Here is a 22,663-nt window from a genome sequence, read left to right as displayed (position 1 = left end):
AGGCATAGGGCTGGGTAAAAAATATGAATGTCTTGATTTTAATGAAAAGATATTAATACTTAAATCCTAAGAATTGATTAGCCTGTTTTCAGTTAACGAACGGAGCATCCAATAAATCACAATAAGCTTTGGTGCTATTGTTAGTTTGAAATCTGGGATTTTGATACCTATCGGGTAGGGTAGGTGTAAGGAGGGCTTTATTGTATCAATAAGGTGGCATCCATTTAATAATCTGAATTAAAATTATAATTTACACTCAATATGTTATTATTGCGTACTGTTTTATAATGTAATACAATACTGAAGTGCAATTGCCACTATTTTGCAACAACTAGTATAAATAGCAGCTATTTTAACAGTGTAAATATAATCTATAGCTATTTGAACTTGGTGTACATAACATATGGCTTAAAATACTGCTATTTTCACTTGGTGTAGATAGAATCCATTGCTATTTGAATTGAAGAAAAACGACCGCAATTTCAATTGAGGGGGGCCTTTAATCAGTCCGTGCCCAGGGCACCTCTGCGTCATGATCCGTCCCTGATTGCCAGGAGTTTGTTTCCCACACAGATCTGATAGGAGATGGCGGTTCTGATGCCTCTTCTCCTTTTCCTGTTTATTGCATAAATTGTTTGACTGAGCAATGGTTTTGGAAACATTTATCTTTGCAGTTACCTTTTGTGTTGTTAATGGTGCATATATTACATGCTCGCCTTTTAATGTAACAAAATGGCACAAATGTGTAATATCTTATTGCATTAGCCATCCTGATTACTTTGGCTAGCATACTGTCCAGTTAACAGCTAACAGATATGTGGTAGAGATGGTTGAATTGGTCACTCTCTAGCTCATAAAAGGCCAATGATTGTTTAGTTTTAGGGCATTTAATCCAGTCTGATTTACAGTATGCTAATTATAGAGCCGAGTCCCATGGAGCACCCTAAGGTTAAATGTACTGCACAGTGGCACAATAGGAACAGGCTAGATCTTGATCACCGTAAGTCTTGAGTTCCTGGGTCACCGTTGCTTGGGATTAGACTTGAGCTTCTGCTTTAACCTTCAAGCTACGGCCCAAAGTCTGTTGTATATGATGCACAGAGAACAATGAGCTGCAAGTACATGAATCTGAACTCTCCTTTTGTGGTTTGCTTGCAGCTGGTAAAGTATTGCATTCATATGAACATGTCTCGACAGTTTCAGGAGCTGAGCACATCTAAAAGCCCTGAACTGAAATGAAAAGCTCCTGCTGTTGTAAATAGGAAAGAGACTTCTAAAGACTCAAACAGAAATGAATCATTGCATGTTAAAAATGTTGTTTTTCCCTTCTCTGAGGTTGTGCGCTATAGTTTGATTAGCATGTGATTGAACCGTTGACAGTCTCATTCAAGTCCCACACTTTGAGGAATTATGATAAAGGAGTCTCTGTTTGAACTCAATGCTTTGCTGTTCTCTGGCAGTGAGTCATAGTCTCTCTGGTCTTAATGCAAGACGTGTGATTGTCAATCGTTTCCGAGCTTTATGACATCTCCGTCTGTTCTTTGAGATTATCTCTACTCTACGCCTGTATTAATTCCTAATACTGTTTAGTGAAATTTCTTGATTATCTAAAACCAAGCATATTACTCTTGGCATGAGTCGATAGTTTATATCATATTTGTAAATTTAACTGTGAATTGACTATTTTTAGTGTATAAAAAGTCAAATAGTAGTCTAAAACATGTCATACTTTAGCACCAAACTGAAAACTTTTTCTGAAAAATGTATTATTAAACACCAAACAAATGAAACATTTAATATAAATAAAATGCAGCATCTGTGGAAACCTGAGCTCCTGATAGCATACTGAAGTGCTGTTTATAAATTACTGTGTAAAAATATCAGCAGTCCGTATAATTCATACCTAAGCACATCTTTAATTGCATTAAGTGTTTTAACTGAAGTGTTTGATTATCATCAGGATATGTTTTCATGTTGTCTTTGTCATTCGCAGACTGGAAGTGAAATTTCATAATTCTTGATAATTGTGATGTATCCTTAATGTAATTATTTGAATTGAAACATGTGAAATGCTTATTGAGCATCCTTATGTTCTCATACTGTGTCTTCATGCAACACTCCTGAAATATTACAAACCACGATTAAAGCAAATAAAGTTCCTTTTAGGATTTGTATATTGAGAGAGGGAGTGCAAGGCCTGATTATATTAGTATAATATTCGCATTGAATGTGGGTCAAAATGAGCCATTATTTAAAGGCATTTAAATGTTTTAAAAGTCTCCTACATCTTGGATGCCCTTGGGGTAGGCAGATAAACATAAAATTTTCAGTTTTGGGTGAACTATGCCTTTAGAGAAGTACGGTCAAACTATTGATTCATATTTTTCTTTCTTTGATTTATTTAAATTTTGTATTACCAAATTACTGGTTCTTTTGACATCCCTACAAATTTGACTTGTGTTGGTTTAGTGCATATTTCCTTGTTTTGGTGGCTGGTGGAGCATGAGCCGCCGAGCTGGCCTTTACGGAGGGTTGGATGGCTTTCACACAGGCCTGTGTGTCGCTGCTTTACACTGCTCTCTGTGGTGCTGTCTAATGGGCTGTCAGGGGCAGCCGCTGCATAACACCACCCAGACTCTGGCCCAGGGGAGACAGGAGTGTAATTTCAGATGACGCTGAGATTCTGGGCCAGATCTCTGAGAGCCAAGAGAGTAAATTTATCTGGGGTGGGCTTTGGACCCCAATGAAATTGAATGAACTTCAATTAGAAGTACACAAAGCGAGTGTAATGGAGTCTAAGGGAAAGCTTGTAAACCCCTGAGCTGGGTGTGAGAAGGTCGCTGTGGTGGCATGTTCAGGTAATTGCTAATTCTGTAGTGTCAAAAATACTACGCGCAGATGACTTGCCTTGCAGACTTAGCAAGTTCGTGATCCAAGACACAAGCCTACGCTGCTACTGTAGTGGGTGTGAAGCGTGTGTTTATGACTGTACATCCAGGCCAAAAGACCAATATATCATTTCAGCATAGCAATTTTATGACTGATCTTAGCATTTTTTTTATTTTTCTTCCAATAGTGCTTTATTTGATCATTTTATAAATGCATACATAAATGGATAAAAGACAAGATGCCCTATTTTGGTGTCCGCAGCAGATTAAGTTTACAGAAATGATTTTATTTTATATGCATTGTACAGGGAATCATGCATTGTACGAGGAATATCCGAAAGTCAAGTCCTGACTGTGGCGAAAGGGGAAGTTGGGGATGGAGGAGGGTAATTTGCTCCTGAGCAAGCGAAAAAGCTGCTGAATAATAATGAATAGAGCTTATACAGGAATGTCATGATAGATGTCTTATTCCTATAGGTAGATGTGATCAGCTGAGAGTCCCATGACCTGCCAGAACTAACGCTTTATCCTTGGTGCATCTTTTTTCTGTCTTGGTGGTGAGATCAGACCTTCTAGTGGACCCCTTATCTCACTGGATTATTACAATTAATAGCAAAAGGGGTGTTTGGAAAGTAGGGCTGTCATACCTGTTTTTGCACTTGGAATGTGTCTCCTTGGCACTTTATCAAAATCTGTTGTTGAAGATCCAAAATATACACACTTCTATCTGCCCACATGTTAGTATATTTATGTCTTAATGCAGCATTTTTGCTTCATGTTTCATTAGGTAAGTTTACATGCACTAATTTTCTTCAGATGGAATATAAGTCAATAGTTCAGCAAATATTTGTTCCTAGTATATTTGTAGCAAAAGCCAAAAATACATTGTATGGGTTAAATTTATTGATTTTTCTTTTATGCCAACAAATCTGGATATTAAGTAATGTTCCATGAAGATATTTTGTAAATGTTCTACCATAAATATCAGAACTTAATTTTTGGTTCGTAATATGCATTGCTTCATTTGGATAACTTTAAAGGCCATTTTCTCAATATTTAGATTTTTTTGCACCCTTAGAGTCCAGATTTTCAAATAGTTGCGCATCGGCCAAATATTGTCCTATCATAACAAACCACACATCAATGGAAAGATTATTTATGAATAAATTTCAGTTTCCAAAAATTGTCCCTTATGACTGGTTTTGTGGTCCAGGGTCACATTTAGTAAATATTCAGTCTCCTCCACTAACCAGTTCATAACGCATGAGGTTCATGCACATCACGACACTCTACAATCTCAAGTGTTTTTTTGTTTTTCCTTTGAAAAAGTATAGTTGGATTCAAGTTTTTGTTTTTTTTCTCTCTTGTGGATCAAAATATTTCAGAACTACACCATCCCTTCTTATCCGATCGAAATTTAATTCAGATTGAGCTCATTTGAATGGATTGAGGTGTTTACATGAAGGCTTTTCAGTCCGATTGAGCCATCAATCCAATTATAAACAAATATAGTGTGTGTAAACTGTTTTGTTATTCAAATGTACAGCAGTTCTCGCATAACCACAAAACCTCAATACAGCACAGAAGAATCTATTGCAAAATTGCTTGAGACATTTTTACATTTGCACAATACGTCTGCATGTCATGCGGCCCATGCGCTATCAGATCAGTCAGTTGGCAGCTTGCGCCAAAGGTGTGGTTAATGGTGTCAGACATTTCTGTGTGTCAATGCATGCACAAACTCATGCCTTCCTGTTCGCAAGTATGCGTTTGCAGCGAGGATGTTTTGTTAAAGCATTATTCAATTATCTGTTGCGACAAAGAGTCTTATATATTTTTTCTTGCATATTAGTCACTTTCATTATGTATCATGTTTATATGGCAAACCAGTTTGATTGAATTTGATATTTGTAATCAGAAAGGCTTTATTTATTGTGCCTATGCCAACCAAGCAAATATTGTTGATATGGGAATGCTGATGGATTTTTCCAGGTATTACAGACCTCCCTGATTACAACAGGCAGGAGTGTTCTATATTTTACCTAGACGTATCTTGGCGAGCTTGTCATGTGTCGGCTGGATGACAGTCTGTGCTGTGTGAAGACCTTTGTTGCTCCCAGGAATCTATTGAGAAGCGATCATCCTGCTGTTAGCAGAGGTAGAACGCTGTCTTTGAGATGCAGAGCTCTCAGTAATTTGTCAGAGACTACAACTGGGAAGTTCAGTTTATACTTCCTGGGAACTTTTTATACAGCTCTGTTTTTGACACTCGTTTCATTTAGCTTTTGCCATTGTGTTTGTGGAAATACCTCTTATCCAGTTCCCTGTGTGTTACGGTTAAATATCGTAACTGAGATGGTATTACTAACCTCTGGGTTAATGTTTTCTTTGCTTAAAAGCATTTAGTTAACATTCTGATCTGGTGTAAATGCTCCTTTTAAGAAATGTATTTATTTATTTTAGTTTTTTTTGTTTATATATTTATGTATTAATATATAAATGGCAGAACCTGCCACAGAAATCAAAAGGCCTAAACCAACACAACTCAATCCTAACATATAATATAATATAATATAATATAATATAATATAATATAATATAATATAATATAATATAATATAATATAATATAATATAATAGGTCTTTTTAATAATAAGAGGGCTTTTTTTCTCAGGAAAAAAAAAATATTTATTTATATTTGAGAGCAATAGCAGGTTTTGCCAAAACAATCTAGAAAGGAATTAAAATGCCATAAAAATGTAAAAATGTTTTCTGTTTAGTTGCACTAAATGCCCTTCAAGATATTCACCATGGCAACCATAGTTAATTCCAAAATGCCATAATTACTTCATTATTCATGCTGCCACTTCATACAACATTTATTATTGCTGTAAAGCCATAATTAATTATTAAAGTGTGTCTGCAGCTGTCTTAACACTGCTGTCTGAAGCACTTTACAGTATATAACCGTTTTCAACATTGATGATAACAAGAAATATTTCTTTAGCATAGGGCTGGGTATCGTTCAAATATTTTCGATTCCGATACCTTTACTTCGATTCAGTTTCCTGAACGATACTTTTTTTCGATACCAATTTTATGAAATCAATTTGAACAAGATTACATTATCTCAAAAAAACCTTTTGGTTTTAATTTTTTCAGCTTGCTGACATTTAAAAAGACTCATCTCCTGAACCACTGCACAAAGGAACTAAATAAATCGGTGCAAATAGTTTTAATAAAGCTCAAATAGTTTTCAGTTTACACATCTATTAGGCCAGGGGTGTCAAAATCAGTTCCTAGAGGACCGCAGCCCTGCAGAGTTTAGTTCCAACCCTGCTCCAACACGCATACCATGTAGATTTCAAATAAACCTCAAGGACCTGATTAGCTAGAACCTAACCTCAAACTTTTTTTAAACAGATGTGTATGATATGATCAATCATGATATGTGCAGGCATGACTAATAATGAACTCTTGCTTTAACGTGAATTATCTAACCAGTAATCTTCTATGCGTCAGAAGTGCATTTGGACCACAATTCCTTTACACTGAGGCCGAAAAGAAGAGTCTGAGGTGTCGATACTTCCTGTGAAAGCTTTGACTTCACTGTAAAAAAAATAAAGTTGAGCAAACTTAAAATGAAGGCATCCAGCTTCAGCAGATTGAGTTTTCTCAACTTATTTTTTAGGAAATTTGAATTTTCTCAACTTTTTGTTGTATAAACTTAAAACAACACGTTGAGAAACTGACAAATCTAAGGTGGCCGAGAGAGCTCAATGCGCTGCAACTTCAGAAAACGCATGCAAATAGAAAAAGCACCAGCAAATCAAGAAAACATCATCAGTTTGACAGCAGGTCGTGCAAATGCTCACAACACAAACACATTTTTTTTTGCAGTGCATTTTTTTGTTTGATTGTGTTGTGAGCATTTGCAGCGTGTGTGTTGTCAAATTGACGAAAGTTGTTTTCTTAATTTGCAGGCGTTTTTTCTATTTGCAGCGTGTTGAGCTCTCTCGGCCACCGTGCAAATCTGCTGAAACTTTTTAAGTTTGCTCAACTTTTTATTTATTTATTTTTTATTTTTTTACAGTGCTGTAAAAAATAAAAAGTTGGGAGAACTTAAACGTTTAAGGCAACCAGCTTCAGCTCCAGCTTTTCTCAACGTGTTTTAAGTTTATACAACAAAAAGTTGAGAGAACTCAAAAATCTCCTACAAAAAAATACGTTGAGAACTCAAAAACTGGTTGCCTTATACATTTAAGTTCTCTCAACTTTTTTATTTTTTTATTTTACAGTGTTTTACAGTGCTGATGTAAATGTTTGACTAGTCTGTTGTGGCCAATTCCATCATCTTTAGTGAAGTGACATACTGCCAAGTATGGTGACCCATACTTGGAATTCGTGCTCTGCATTTAACCCATCCAACGTGCACACACACAGCAGTGAACACACACACACACCGTGAACACACACACAGCAGTGAACACACACCCGGAGCAGTGGGCAGCCATTTATGCTGCGGCGCGCGGGGAGCAGTTGGGGGTTTAGTTACCTCAGTCGTGGTATTGAGGGTGGAGAGAGCGCTGGACATTCACTCCCCCCACCTACAATCCCTGCCGGCCCGAGACTCGAACCCGCAACCTTTGGATTACGAGTCCAACTCTCTAACCATTAGGCTACGACTTCCCACAGTGTGTTTGTTCAACTTGAAGTCACCTTTCATGCTGATGACCAGATTCATCAGGAAGTCTGGCTCTGTTATCAGACACTGCCTTGGCACATTGAAGGAGATTGCTGAAGGAGAACTCTCTCTGTACTCCGTTGTGTAGCATGAATGCCACCCTTTACTTGGCACACAGCTCAGACAAAAGAGCACATTCAGCAACAAACTGATTGCACCATCATGCATGAAAAGAGACAGGAAATTCTTTGTTCCATCAGCCGTCAGTTATACAATACATTCCCTGCCTCAATATGTGAACAATCTGTCCAACTTTGCACATTTATATCCTTGCATATAATTTGCACAGTTTTCACTTGTAAAGTGTTCGTCTGATATCCCTGCTGCTTTTCTGCTTGCATTATCTAGAAAATCCCTTATTGCATGTCATTTTACTCCTGCTGTTTCCCCTCTATGAAGCGAGTGTGTTGTGGTCACGATTCAACCTTATCTTGAATGTGAAGAAATCAAGGATGCGCAATGGAGATGGAAAATTGTAAAAAATGCTACCTACTCATTTGTTGCAAATGGCTGTCGTTGTGGTTGCATCACACACTGTTTGTATGCAGCGGTGAGTGTCGTGTGTGTGTGTGTGTGTGTGTGCACTAATGCACACTGGTGTTAAAAATTTATTTATTGATGCCAAGCTTTTGAACTGTAGTTTGAAATCAACAACAACAACAAAAAACAATATTCTCTAATACTAACCCTCATGTTGCTAGACTGTATGAGTTTCTTTTGTGGGACACAGAACAAATTTTGAAGAAGTTTGGGGTCTAAATGACATTGATTTTCATTGGCTTGCATTGTCTGAAGAAAAACAACAACATTTTGAAATATCAGATTTTGTGACCTGCAGGAGTCAGTCAGGCAGACAGGTTTGGAATGACATTAGGGTAAGTAAATGATTATTTTTGGGTGAACTATCCCTTTAGTTATACCAGGTGGTGGCTATAACAAGCCCTCAATCTGCCCTGCATGTGTATTCATATATTCTTCCAGGTTCATGGTAGTGGACTGTGGTGTATTTGTGGGTGTGATTGCCAATGGTCATGTATGTGAGAATTGGCTTCTGTTCATCAGAACAGTTGGGAGACTGTCTGTCTCCTCCTGCTTGAATACCAGACGTCATCCTGTGCCCAGGTACACAGCGGCTTTCTAAACCGCCACTCCTCAGGGTCAGAGTTCATCCGCGTTTCCTGTGGAACAGATGGAGCTCGGTTTGAGTACAGGTGTATGTGTGCAGACCCTGTGATTCTTCCATCTTCACCTGAACAAGCTTTTCTCTCTGTTTGTTTGGTGTGCGTTTCTCTTATTTCTACCATACAGATTGTATTGTTCTAAAACTTGTAATTTTACAACACTCTGTTGGTCAGAGTTTGTTGTCAATCAGTTATTAACTGATATAAAAATTCTGGACAATAGAGAGACAATTTTTTTGACGTGATAGCCGATAACCAGTAAAAACAGAAATTAGTGCCTTTTTTGTCCAAATAATTAAACTTAAGACTAAACTAAAATCTTTTTAAACACTAAAAATTACTTGAGCTGCTAAAACATTGAAACATTGAAAAATTGATTAATTTTGGGTTTTGCCAAAGAGTACATTCAACACTGTTATTAAATTTGTGTTTTTATATATATATACATAGCTATATATAGATATAAAGATATAGATGTAGAGCGAGAGATTGAGTGTTAGATGAAAGTGGAAGTTAGCCTACATGTAATAACAGGAAATGAACCGCACAGAACCAAGTTCAGTAGAATTATTATAGTTAACAAAAAATTGCAACAAAAATTAAGACCATTAAAAAAGTATTACTTGAAATAAAATAAATGTTAACCCATTTATTTTTCTTGAAATACTTTATTACAGCTAGTTGGCAAGACAGAGTTTATTCATTTTATTAGTTCACTTTCAAATTATAATTTACTCACCCCCATGTCATCCAAGATGTTTATGTATTTCCTACTTCAGTCGAAAATTAATTTTATGGTGTCCGAGTATGGTGTAACAGCACCAACAACATGAACAAACACTGAACGATTGTCTTTTTATTAACTAACATTAACACAGATTAATAAATTTAGTGTTCCATGCCGTTTTTATTGTATATCTATGGCAGAATTACAGCGCCACATGCTGGTCTGGCATGTATGCTACATCGTTTTGTGTCGGTTTCGGGTGTATTAAGATATTTCTTAAGATGGGGGGAAAAATATCGGATGGGGAAAGCTCTGGCTTCGTGTGGATGTACCTTACATCATCAGCTGCACATTAAAACTGTGCGTCAAGTTAAAATGTTTTAAAATATTAAATACCCAGAGATCCCATGCGTTCCGTTTCATTCAGTTGTGGAAATGATAAATTTGCAACTATATCATCAAAACAAGCCTATACAGGAGACGCTGTAGCGTTTTTTTCTTTCTTTTTTGTTTTTTGAGATCCCAGAGAGTTCCAAGAGGGAGACTTTTTTTTTTCTTTTTCTCTGCTCTGACATGATCCAAAGCTGTTTTCTTGCTTTCCTTTGAGATAGTTGCTGTGCTTGTGCGTCACTCTGAGGAGAGCCCTTATGGAAGACTTAGTTTAAAACCAGGCAGGGAGCTTGCCATTTGTGTGTGTGTGTGTGTGTGTGTGTGTGTGTATGACTGACAGCCTGCGAGATGGCTGGAATGAGGGCTGAAACGGTCGCCTGCAGGGTTAGTGCAATACTTCGTTTTGAGTGCCAACTTGGCACACACACAGATACTAGCTCTGTTCCAAAACCTAGTGGACTGCCTACTGCCTAGATAGGTATCTGCCTTCAAAGGCACCGCCTAACTAAAGGAAAACCAAGTAAGTGTTTGATCTGGAGCACTTCATCAGGGCTCTTCAACTCTAGTCCTGGGGGGATGGGGGGCTGGTGTCCTGTAGACTCTAACTTTAATTAAGCACACCTGTCTGTAATGTGAAAGTAATTCTGAACACCGTGATTAGCTTGTTCAGGGGTGCGTCATTAAGATTCATGCTAGACTCAGCAGGAGACTGGAGTTACAGAGCCCTGCTCCACATAGAAAACAACTACATGTGCTTATTATATTATATTGTAGTGTTCAACTCACTCCGTTCTGAGAAGAAATTTTCAAACAATTAAACTCTCGACCATCTTGGATTTAATTTTAATTTTTTTATTTATTTAAATTTTTTTTGGTTGCAGAGATGTTTAGATTCTAGCAAAGACCTCTATTTATTTTTTCCATATAAGTGGTATTAAAAATCTATGCTGTTTTGCTATTCATTTTGAGATTTACTGAAGATTACATTTAATCTATTATTAGCGTTTTTAAAAATGGACTAAGTGAATGTTAGATATGGAGGAAGGTAAATGTCAACAGGGGAAATGAGCAGCACAATTAATCCAATAACATCCAATATATGTTCAATATTTACTGATTCAGGTTTTTTTTTTTTTTTTTTTTACTTCAGTATCAGCCAATTAACAATATAATACCTGTACGTTGTGCAATGCGATTTAAATGACTAATAATGACAAAACTTCCATTTTTAAGTGAACTATCCCTAAAAGTTTTTTTTTTTTTCTTTTCAGTTTTTACCTAGAAATGCCTTTAATGTTGCCTACATAGGCTCACTTGGTTTTGGAACAGATCCGTATGTTCAGATGCCGGGGTTCTAGTTTTACTGCCAACCTTTAGGTCACACTGCTGTTTATGGGAATTATAGCAGTCCTTCCTGTTCAGGCTGCTGTTCAAGTTCATCAGAAGCAGAGCGCCGACCCAGACTTATTTAAATGTGATGATTTAGTCCTGATCAAAAATAGTGCTGAAACCAGAGATCCCTCTCTCAGACAGATAGAGGAGAAACGAGAGGGAGGAATGGGAGCAGAACGCTTCACAGCTGTCCGTGTTCGGTGTTTAAAGCCCCTTTGACTCGACTTCATCATGGGGGTCCTGTCCTACCCTCTTTTCCCAGGGCCTGTGAGGCTCTCTGGATCAGCTGCAGCAGAGGTTAGGAGCAGCGTGTGTATATAAGCAATTTTTTGGCTGGAACCGCAACTTAAACATTCCACTCCACGGCACTAACACACCTGCAAGACGCACATCAAAAAGCATTAACAGTGGTGAGTGGTGCTTTTTGTTATTTAGTTGTTTTTTTTTTTCCTTCTCTTTTTATGGTGTTAAATTACTCATGAACATGAATCATTCCTCATTCGAGTGGTCTTGAGTGACACTGTGTGCAAATATGAGTCTGCTCTCATGTTCCACAGGGCCTTGGGAAAGAGGGGAGCACGTGGTGGGAGATTCAATAGCAGCGTGATTGTGCTCCTCGTCCTTTTATATGTAGGTGATTACTCAAACAAAAGAAAAGATGAACTCTCATCTTGGCTCAAAGGAGTTATTTGACCTAAATATCTAATGTCATTTTACTCATCTGCAAGACTTTCAACCCGTGTTTTCTTCCGTGGAACACAAAAGGAGATGTTTTGAAGAATGTTCATGCTGCTCTTTTCCATAATAGTCAAAGTGAATGGTGACCTGAATGTCTGGAAGTCTTGCTTGAGAGCTCCGGTCCTCATTCACTTTCAGTGTTCGAAAAAGCAATGAAAATTTTATGACCATTTTCATTTGAAGCTGAACTATTTCTTTAATTAGGCATTCGTTTCGGGATCAATTTTCTTTTCACTCAGGTCCTCGTCAGCCTCACATTCTTCCTCTTTTCCCTTTTTCATCATCCCAGACACCCTAGTCAGACACCTCTACGTCACGTAACAGCACCAATAACATGAACAAACACTGAACGATTGTCTTTTTATTAACTAACATTAACACAGATTAAAAAATATATCGTTTCATGTTCGTTTTTATACAGCACGCAAGATTTATACGCATAGTCCAAGTCGTCTTCTCTGTTTTTAGTGCATCTCTTTGGCAGAATTACAGTGCCACATATTGGTCTGGCATACATACTACATCGGTTTGTGTCCGTTAAGGTAAAAAGAAAAAAGATCAGATAGGGAAAGCTCTGGCTTTGTGTGATAAATGTCAATAAATGTTTTTTTTTTCTTCTTTGAAAGGGTCAAATGACAAGTGGTAATTATTTTAAATATTAAAAGATATGCAGATATTATTGGTCAACTATCCATTCACAGCTAAACTGATATAATACATAATACATGGCATTTAAAGGTGGTTATTTAATGTGTCGATATGCATGTAAACATGTATTTAAATGTTAATTTTACTTTATTTAAAACAACCAACAAAAGCTGCTTATTTAAATTTAAACTGTAGCCTAATTGGCCACAACTATGGACATTCGTCCTTTTGAAGATCAGTCACAACACAGAAAGCAGTTGCACTGATTAAAACTTTTTTTTTTTGTAGACAAGTACTGTATAGCCTATATGAAAAACGTTTAATCTTACTTTCTCACTGGGTTCCTTTAGTTAAAACCACAACCAAATCACATCCTATGCACCTGGCATCTGTGCACTTCAGATGCGATTGCTGTAGGTTGTATGATGCAACATCTGTTTATTTTATTTATTTATATATTTTTTTAACTGCACTTAAGTGATTTGCTGTTAAGTCACATTAATGTGACTGTGAAATGTCCACAAGAAGCTGGCTTTTGCTGACCCCTTTTGACCCTGACTTAGCAATGCTTATGGGAGCATTATGTAAAGTTATGAATATGTGAAACTCGTACTAAAAAGAGAACACCCGTACAATTCTCTTCTGGATTCTCTGTGGTTTAGATGCAGGGCTTGATGCTTGCTTTTCCAAAGGAGCACATATAGTCCTAAATTTAAAAATAAACAGGAGACATTTACATGCAAAATTATTCAATTTCGTATAATACAAAAAGTACACTACGTTTCTAAATATTATAATGTATGCATACACTGAGATTGTTTTCAAATGTCTTGCTGTCTGCCCTTTCAAACAGATAAGACACTCTTAACAACATGTATAACGCATTACAATAAAACCCCATAAACACTCACTCGTAATTCAGTAACAGCAGAGCACAGTAACAACAACATTAAGCATTGCTTGTCATGAGTGCATGTTATTCATTGATTGCAAACTGCTCTGAACTATAAGTCTGTAGAGCGGAACAGTTTTACTTTGCAGCTCTCATATTTAATGAAATCATTGCTTTTGAAGTTTAATAACACCATCAGACTATTTCACGCTTCCTATTTTTCCATCCCCAAAATTAAGACCTTTTAATGCAAGACGTTTGTTATACAATAAGATGCCTTAAATGTCATAAAATGACTTATTTGCACACTTGCTCCTGAATACATTTTACAGTTATGGTTTTTATCTTTTTTTTTTAAGTTGCAAATACATGAGAAACGCTGTCGAGCGCCAAGATGGTACAAACAGATTAGAGAAAAGAATCAAGAAATGGCAACTATCTTCAAAGTTACTATGGCAACTTTGCTTAAAAGTTTCAAAAGTAGCAAATGTTGCTTTCGGGTTTCACAATATGGCAATCAGCTGTATTTTATCAGACATCTGCACATCCACTCACCCACGCGTTTTCGTTAGGATTGCCTACACAGTTGGTGACAGTGTTTGTCACGTTTGGAAAAATCAGATATTTGACTTTCTCTGGTTTTCTGAAATCTTCCATTTGTTTTCATAAAGCCATCTGCGAAAATAAATGTCAATCATGTTATAAACGCTTGCTGCTTTTTCACAAAGTCTAGACCGATCAGACGCACGGGTTTGTGTGTTAAAGCATTTTCTTTCAGTCGTAGAACCCAATTATTTCCCTGTTATGCGTTTTGTTCTTGTGCGGGTAGAATTGCCTGCCTGTAAAGAAGTATGCCATCTCATAAAGTGGCCCCGTCCAAATGAGATCCATTACATGGTAAAATACGCAAGGCATCTCGGTCCAAATGAGATCCATTACATTTCATCTGGATGCTCATTTCTCAAGGTCGACATCCTTTTAAAACAATGCATCCAGGTATTGTTGTTATATAATCAGATTGTGGTCTCATACCTTCAGAGAGTGCTTTCTAATTACCTTATAAAAGCAAATAGGATGTTTACGCCCCTGGCAGCCCGTGTCCTCCATCTCTGAAGTGTCCTGTGATGCGTGCCGGCTAGGCTCGCACATTAGCTATTTAAATGGATGCGTCACAATCCTGTGACAAAATGGATGAAGAGCAATATCCTCCTGAACATCCTCCGGCATGCAGCCTTTAAGCATACGTGTGAAGAAATGATTCTTTATCTTACTTTAAAGTGCATGACAGGGTCTAAATGAAAGGTGCTTAGCGCCTGCCAACAGCCCAGAAATTCATCTCCCCGTCAGAGTTTATATTATTCTGTTAGATTACGTAGATTATTCCGTTAAACGTTTGGAGAGGCATCAGACCAAAATCTGTGAATAATGGATGTGTGGGAACGGGGCTTGTTGCTAAGGGAGGTGTGAATTCAACCAGAACTTTTACAAGCTGGCCTTTTCCCATCATTTCAAATGAGTGCTTTCGCACCACGCATTCGTGCATTCCCATTTTCCTCTTCCATTAATGGTTTCAGTTTTGAGCCACTAGTGACTGTTAATGTGTGCTCCAACAAACAACTCTTAACAATCCATTAGTGTGCCAAATTAATGCATCTAAATAAAGTCACTACTTTGGATAATTCGATTTGTGGGTATGTGTATGTGTATGTGTATGGGTATGTGTATGTGTATGTGTATGTGTATGTGTGTGTGTGTGTGTGTGTGTGTGTGTGTGTGTGTGTGTATTATTATAGTTTCCTAAAACCATAGAACATTTCTTACTTGGAATAAAATAAGTGTTAACTAAAATAAAATTAATAATGATGATGATGATGTTTTTTTTTCATAATTTTGTTGTGCATTTTGGTCATTTTTAATTACAATATAGGAAATATATAAAGCAAATATAATAAAAATATGAAAAAAAAATTAGTGAAAACTATAATAGTATCTCAGTGATGCTAAAATAATACTGGTGTGTCAATATTTTTTAGCAAGGAAGCAGTAAATAAAAAGTAATTGTGAAGACATTTGTAATGTTAATTATTGTAATGTTAATGTATGTTTTTTCTAAAAAATCTATTCATCAAAGAATCTCGAAATAAAATGTATCACGTTTCCACAGTTTTAAGCAATTTTAATGGAAATATATATGTTTTCAACATTGATCATAACATATTTCATGAGCAGCAAATCAGCTTAACTGGTATAGATGGTTTTACCATCAAAAATGCATTTAATTTTTACATTTATTAAAATAGAAAAGTTATTTTGAATTAAAATATTTACTGTTTTTTTTATTATTATTGAATCTTACAGTAGTGCATGTGAATGTATAACTGAAGATTTTCTATTAAAATATTTTTTTGTATGATTAGTTGATTTAATTACCCTTTTTTTTGTAGATGTACACCTTCCAAACATTCCCTCATTTAAACGCTCCTGTCATTTTGTTTTTCTCCTCATTACTCTCATCCAGTGGAGCATCCAACAACAAATATTTGATTGTAATGAATATATTTATTTCCAAAGTGTTACCCTGCTGCACTGTTAGTGTGGGCTATTGTCTGTTGCGCTCCGTCTGCTTGATGTGCATGAGTGCTTGCTCACTCGGTCAAGACGTTTTTTTGTGACTTACTGTTTTGTGAAATGAGCTACAGTTATGCGCTATGAAAAACATCTCTCGCTCCATTAAAGGGCAAAAACAATCTGTCAAAGCACCTGACGTGGCAACCCACATAAAACTTCATGCTTATGAGGGTCTTTGAAGCGTTTAATGCAAAATGGTTTAATTTAAACAGCAGCTCGCTCTGTGAACACGGCCATTTTTTTTCAAGTTTATTCAGCACTGGAAAATAGCATGACTTAGTTAGTTAGTTGATTGCCCACACACCAGTGATTCAGAGGAACCTCTCTCCAACACCTTCCTTCTGTGCTGTCGTCTTTGTCCTTTCCTCTGCCTGTCTCTGCTCTTTCTCAGGGACATGGTCCAGATGGTGGCTTTATTTCTGGTTGCTGGTGAAATCTGTGTTGGTTTATTTAAGACATTTTTCCAGCTGGGTGAAGGCAGCAGATTTGTACAGCTCATGTGCATTTGTGCAGTGCTAAAAGGACGCCAGATCAGAGGCGCAGGTGAGATTTCTTTCTCCACCGGTGTTGGAGAGGATGTAGCCAGACCGCATGGCTCGGGAGAATGGATTTGGTGACATCAAGAACCCTGCGCGACTGTAGAAATGCCTGGCGGTGGATTGGGTTACCGGAGTGCATTAGCAATGTAGATGAAGGGTTCAGGTTAATGGGTTCAGTGTGTAGCAGTGAGCATGTGTTTGCTCATCAATCCGCTCTACATGTACATGCAGTCAAATGACCTCTGTGTTGATTTCCCCTCAACCCTGCACTGCGGCGGGGAAGCTTTCAGAGGGCACTTGGCTGGTCATCCATAATGGAGAGCACTGTAAACGCGAAACAGGGTCACCCAGAGACGGACTGAATTGAGACTGGCAATCTCAAGGTTGTTTTCTCAGAAATCCCTTTCTTATCTCTTCTGTTCTCACTTTTGCTTCTCGTCTTGTATATTGATTGCCCTCCACAAGGACAGAACAAGCCTCGAGTGCAAACGTTGTCTTTGGTGAAATTGATGAAATGCTTGTGGGTTTGTCAGCGTGGGAGAATAAAATGGTCTAACAGATTTCTGTGGGACCGCCAGAAGTGCGATTTGCTGTCGCTCTCTGACCCTCAGAATGAAACGGACCGTTTTTGCTACTGTAGCTTTAATGACCTGCCAACACATTCACTGGGCCCATCAAGTGAAATGAAATGTATTAATATTAGCATGGTATTTTTAGCACAGTGACAATAGTGTTTATACACATATACATTTAGCACACACTTTTATCCAAAGCGATTTACAAATGAGGACAATGAATGGAAACCGATCAAACAAACGAGCAATGATATGCAAGTGCTGTAACGAGTCTCAGTGAGCTTAACGCAGTACACGTGGAAAGGTTATTTTTTTAATTATGTAATAAAAAGAAAATGGATAGAATAGAAAAAGAATAGAGCAAGCTAGTGTTAGACCTTTTATGCTTTTCGTTAATTGTATAATAAAAAGGACACAAATGGAATACAAAAAGATTAGAAAGCTAGTGTTAGTATTTTTTAAGAACATAATTAGAATAGAGTGTTAGAGTTAGAGGGTCTATATTAAAATCTCAATTAATTTACAACAAACATTTTTATTTTTTGTCGTAAGATGCTTCACGGCAGAGCTGTATATATAAGAACATGAAAGAAAAATGCTTATTATTATTATAATAAATACATTTTGGTATACAGTAGTAAGATATTTCTGTCATAATTTAACCAAACTTTTATTTTGGCGCTTTTTTATGAAGGTCTTTGAGTTTCAGCATTTATTTGATTAGTTATTTTTATTTTATTTTTGGTGTATACTGCACTGTAAAATCTAACAAAGTGCTATTGTTTGTTTATCTTACTGATGTAGATCTATTAAATCTTACTATTTGTGCTAAAAGTCCTAGTTACTCAAATGTCCCTAGTTAAGGTTACATGATTTGTTTGAGTGCTGTGCAAGCCATGTGACCGCTGACTTCATCAGGGTTTGGGGATCAATGGCCATCTTGTTTTGTGGAAGACCTCGGCTGATAAACAGTAAAACCGGGGAGTATTTATACATGTAAGTTTGAGTTTAATGTTAAGGAACTTGATTATATGATATTAAAGTTAATGGATTAATGCACGTGTTTTGTCGAATATAAAGTGTCAATATACATTATGTCGTCTGTCGCGCCTGGTACGTGCTTGATTGATCATTTTAAAAGTGCGTGGAAGGAAAACTGAGCTCGACACTCGCGCGACGGATCTCTGCGTGCGCGCTGATGCCTGTCAGGATTCAAGTTCAGAAATGTGTTCTGATTCGTGGCATTTGAATGAAGTGACATAAACACAGATTTGTAAGATAAGAGCAGATGAGAGTTTTAATTTTTAGAAGGACTACCTCATTAAATTAAATGGATTGTTAGCAAATTAAAAACTATAAATAAGACATTATGTACACACACCGAATAAAATGGGATCTCATTTTATGTACTCCTCCCTCTTTTTAGGAAACTGAGGTTACTCTTCAACACATTGCAGTTCTTAAGTACACTTAAGTTAAGATTGCTTAATTGAATTAAGGCAACGAGTTTGCACAATGCAATTAAGTAAATTTAACAAATTTGTTAGATTAATCTATACAGACTAAAAATGTTGAGAGCTTATTTTTATCAACATATATATTTTGTTTTATATGATGATTTATTGGGAAACCTAGATATTATATAATTATGATCGGCTTACCTTCACAGTTTAGTATAGTTCACACTGTGGTTCATCAGTGCAGTCCATGATGGTCCTGAATATGTTGATATGTAAATCAATAGCGTTGATATGGGTAGTGAAATGTCAACCACTTATTTTGTTTGATTTAGATCCATTCAAGGATAGTTTGCTTGTTCAGCTGATATAAAATAAATACTGTTATCGTCATTAAATGGAAAGGGTTTCGTGATTTCTATTCGATTTCTAAGGTTCTAGTCATTTAACATAAACATGTATTAACTGTAAATTTAATTAACATCAGTTAACCCCCCACGACGGAAAGATTTTACTAAATATTTGTTAATTAATAATGTTTTCAACTCAAAAGTAAATATGCACATAATGTAGTTATTTTTAATATCTTTTAATTTGTTATTTTGTAAATGACTAATGAAAAATAATCAAACTTAATAATGGCTTCCCCAATCTCATTTGCGTAAGTAGTTTTGGCGGATAATAGATACTCGCCAGTTGCATGGCGTAAATGGATGTTTCTTGTTTTTTTACACCATGCAACAACTGCAGAGGAATCTCAACCTAACCAAATTAAAGTCAGATGTTTGACGACTCCAGACCCGGACAATCTCATAAAGGTGATTCGCAGGACGCAGTGTTTTACATTTATGTCAGGAAAAGGACTATTTAAATCCAAATGTAATTTAATGCACACAGAACAAAACAGAAATAGATTTCAGAATATAAACTGCTTAATCGGCCATTTATTAGTAAGAATTAACGTTACAAAATATTTTTGTGCCTGCTTTTGTGCGTTTAACTTGAATCATGTCCAGTAGATACAGTGCCCTCCATAAGTATTGGAACAGTAAAGACAAAATTGCTCTGTTGGCTGTTGAGTCAAGACATTTGCAAATATGATTAAAAGATGAATATGAGACAAAACTACAGAATGTAGTAAAGTAAAGGCCTGTATTCCAGTGATGATGTGTTTAGTCTGACACCCGTTTAAAGCTGTGAAATGAAACCAGTCCAGCTAATGAAGCTTTGCTGTGAATGGGTTTTTCACGCTAAACTGCAGTGCAGGTCCAGAATGGGTGCTGTACTACTACTACACATGATATTCATTTGTATATGTTTCTAGGGAATAAGGTGTGTGTGTTTGTTTTTGTGGCTTGCATAATGACCTGAAGGAGCTCTGGGAAGTCACCCGGTTTGATAGGTCTTGCGAGTCTAATGAATAATGTAACTGATGTGCTGTGTAACTCCCACGCTTCTCTCCGCTCTTTCACTGCCGTTGCCCCTTATGTCCTTCCCTCTATTTGTACGGTCTCTCTATTTCTGTATATTCGCTTCTTTTACCATGTCTTGGCCTAGTCGTATCGACTTGCACTTGGGGTTTTATGTAGATTTCTGCTGTTACAGTGTGTTTGTCTGTCAGTTTCAGCTCAGATCCAGGAGAGAGGAAATGTGGTAAGCAGACCATGTCTGTTACACTTTTTTTTTTTTTCAAACCATATCCTGTGTGTTATGGCTTATGCATAACTTCTAATAAGGAAATTATCATGTAGTTAACTCGAAACTATTTTCTCAATACCTCAATTTCTCTTATTCGGATAAGAGTCTGAACTCCTCTAAAGCTTGAAAGCCTAGAATTACAAATTTGCATATTTTTGGACTCAAACTTTTTTTATTGTCGTGTCCGTCCCTCTGTCCTTAATTTCACCCTGCACTTCAGCATTGAACTGTTAATGTCTTTCCGCCTTTGCTTTTATCTCTTGGTACTTTCACACTTTCACTGTTCACTGATGTGAAAATCCTGTCACACTCAGTCTTTCCTTTGCTGTGCTCTGCACAAAAACATAGGCGGAAACATTCACTCATCATCATCAGACATGGATTTATCAGTAATATTTTTCTCTGCCACAGCAGTATTTCACTTGCTTTGAACACTTTCTCTTCCATCTGTGTGTGAATGAGCAACCGACAGAAGGAAGTCTATAGTACAGGAAGTGTGTCGTGTCATGTGTTTCTACCATGTCATGCCAGTTAGTTAGTTGGTCGGTTAGTCAGTCAGTCTCCACATGTGAGAATAATTCCAGATTTGGGATATACAAAGCTTCAAATTATCATTATGGATAAGTCAGTTTTCTGAGTATGAAGTCAGTCTGAACTCGTAGCTTATGCTGGGATGATTCAAGTTTCCTCTCAAAAGACTGTTATTGTCTCTAATTTCTGTCTTCTTTTGTCTTGCAGGGACGGACGAACTGTCTGAGGATAAATGGGTTTAAGGAACTACAGCGAGGTGTGCGAATTTGTATATTTTTTTTCCTTTCTGTGAGGGTTATATTTAGGGGTTGGGTTAAGGGATAGAAAATATGATCAGCTCTGTATCAAAACCGGCCTAAAGTTATGTATTTGAACTGAATGTAGAATTTCCATCTATTTTAATTACATAGTTTTCACATTAACATTTAACAAGCCAATAAACTTAATGTGATGTGTATGTATTTGTCAGTCATGAAAAATGAAATGGGTAAGAAACGGGTAAGACTTCTGCACTACAATCATGACATGGTTTTATGACCTATTTACATATCTTTTGATTTTATTCAAAAGTGCATTTATTTAAATGGCTTAGAGTCGGCATAAATCTGTTCACTGTGAAAATTACATTTATTCAATTTAAATAGAAATAACGATTAAAATATGGCTAGATGTGGAAAAAGCAATATTCATTAGTTAAAAAGTTTAAAATGTTTCTTTTTGTTATCTTATTATATAAATACACGCAATGTTATTGTGTATTCAAATTCAGGTTATTAATTTGATTACAGAAATCTTTCCTGGTTTTCTGACTGACAAATATGCATGACAGTGGTTTCAGCTCCAGTTACTATTTTTTATTTTTTTATGGTTTGTTTTGGGGGTTTTTAGACTATAGAAAGTGTGTTATGACAGCAGGTGTTTTCATTTCTAAATGGAGATCTGCAGATAGAGAATAGTGAAACGATACAGGTAACTAATTGTGTATCATGAGTGGTTTCAGAGAAAACTGTCATGAGAGAATGTCTTTCCTGTTTTTGATAGAAACTGTCTAGGTTACTGTGTCTGTTCTATGCAGCTTGTCAAGTGCATACTTTAAACTAAACTGTGATTTATTAGATATTTGAAAACACGTGAAAGCATTCTCCCAATAACAGTCATTGTTGTCCAATAGTTAGCAACTATAACTTTATACCTGTATTAAATCATAATGTAATGCATGGGACTAAACTGGCTCTAAAGTGATAAAGTTTATGTACCAGGTAAACATTGTTTTTCTTCTCCCTCACAATAATTTTTTCTCACCTCGCTCTGCTCCATCAGATACAAAACAATTTTTATAAATATAACAACGTTTGAATGGGTATAGATTACGATGAGGTATGTATGTACTGTATGTATGTACAGCCAATATACAGCCATATCTCACATCTACTTGTGTGATATATATATATATATATATAGTACATTCTAGCCTAAAATCCTCCTAAAACTACATTCTGTGACACAAAAACAGTAATATTTCTAAAATGATATTGTATTTGGGCGTCCGCCATGACACTCGCTGTAAGAAGTACCGCAAGTAGAGTGATACGATTACAAACTGTGAAACGGCTGTTGGAGTTCTGATATCACTCT

At 36.6% G+C, this 22,663-nt stretch overlaps 1 protein-coding gene across 1 annotated transcript in view; it reads left to right on the top strand.

Moving 5' to 3' along the window:
* The window catches only part of LOC306875815 (beta-galactoside alpha-2,6-sialyltransferase 2-like), a 51,718-nt gene that overhangs the window by 4,195 nt on the left and 24,860 nt on the right, over nucleotides 1–22,663 (top strand). Inside the window, exon 2 of the mRNA XM_079426561.1 lies at nucleotides 21,236–21,284. The gene's annotated coding sequence lies outside the window, so the exon portion shown is untranslated. The remainder of the gene's footprint in view (nucleotides 1–21,235; nucleotides 21,285–22,663) is intronic.

The sequence above is a fragment of the Barbus barbus genome (assembly GCF_936440315.1).
Source record: "Barbus barbus genome assembly, chromosome: 10".
NCBI lineage: Eukaryota > Metazoa > Chordata > Actinopteri > Cypriniformes > Cyprinidae > Barbus > Barbus barbus.
The sequence above is the reverse complement of the archived record's forward strand: the minus strand, read 5'-3'. Positions and strand labels throughout refer to the sequence as shown.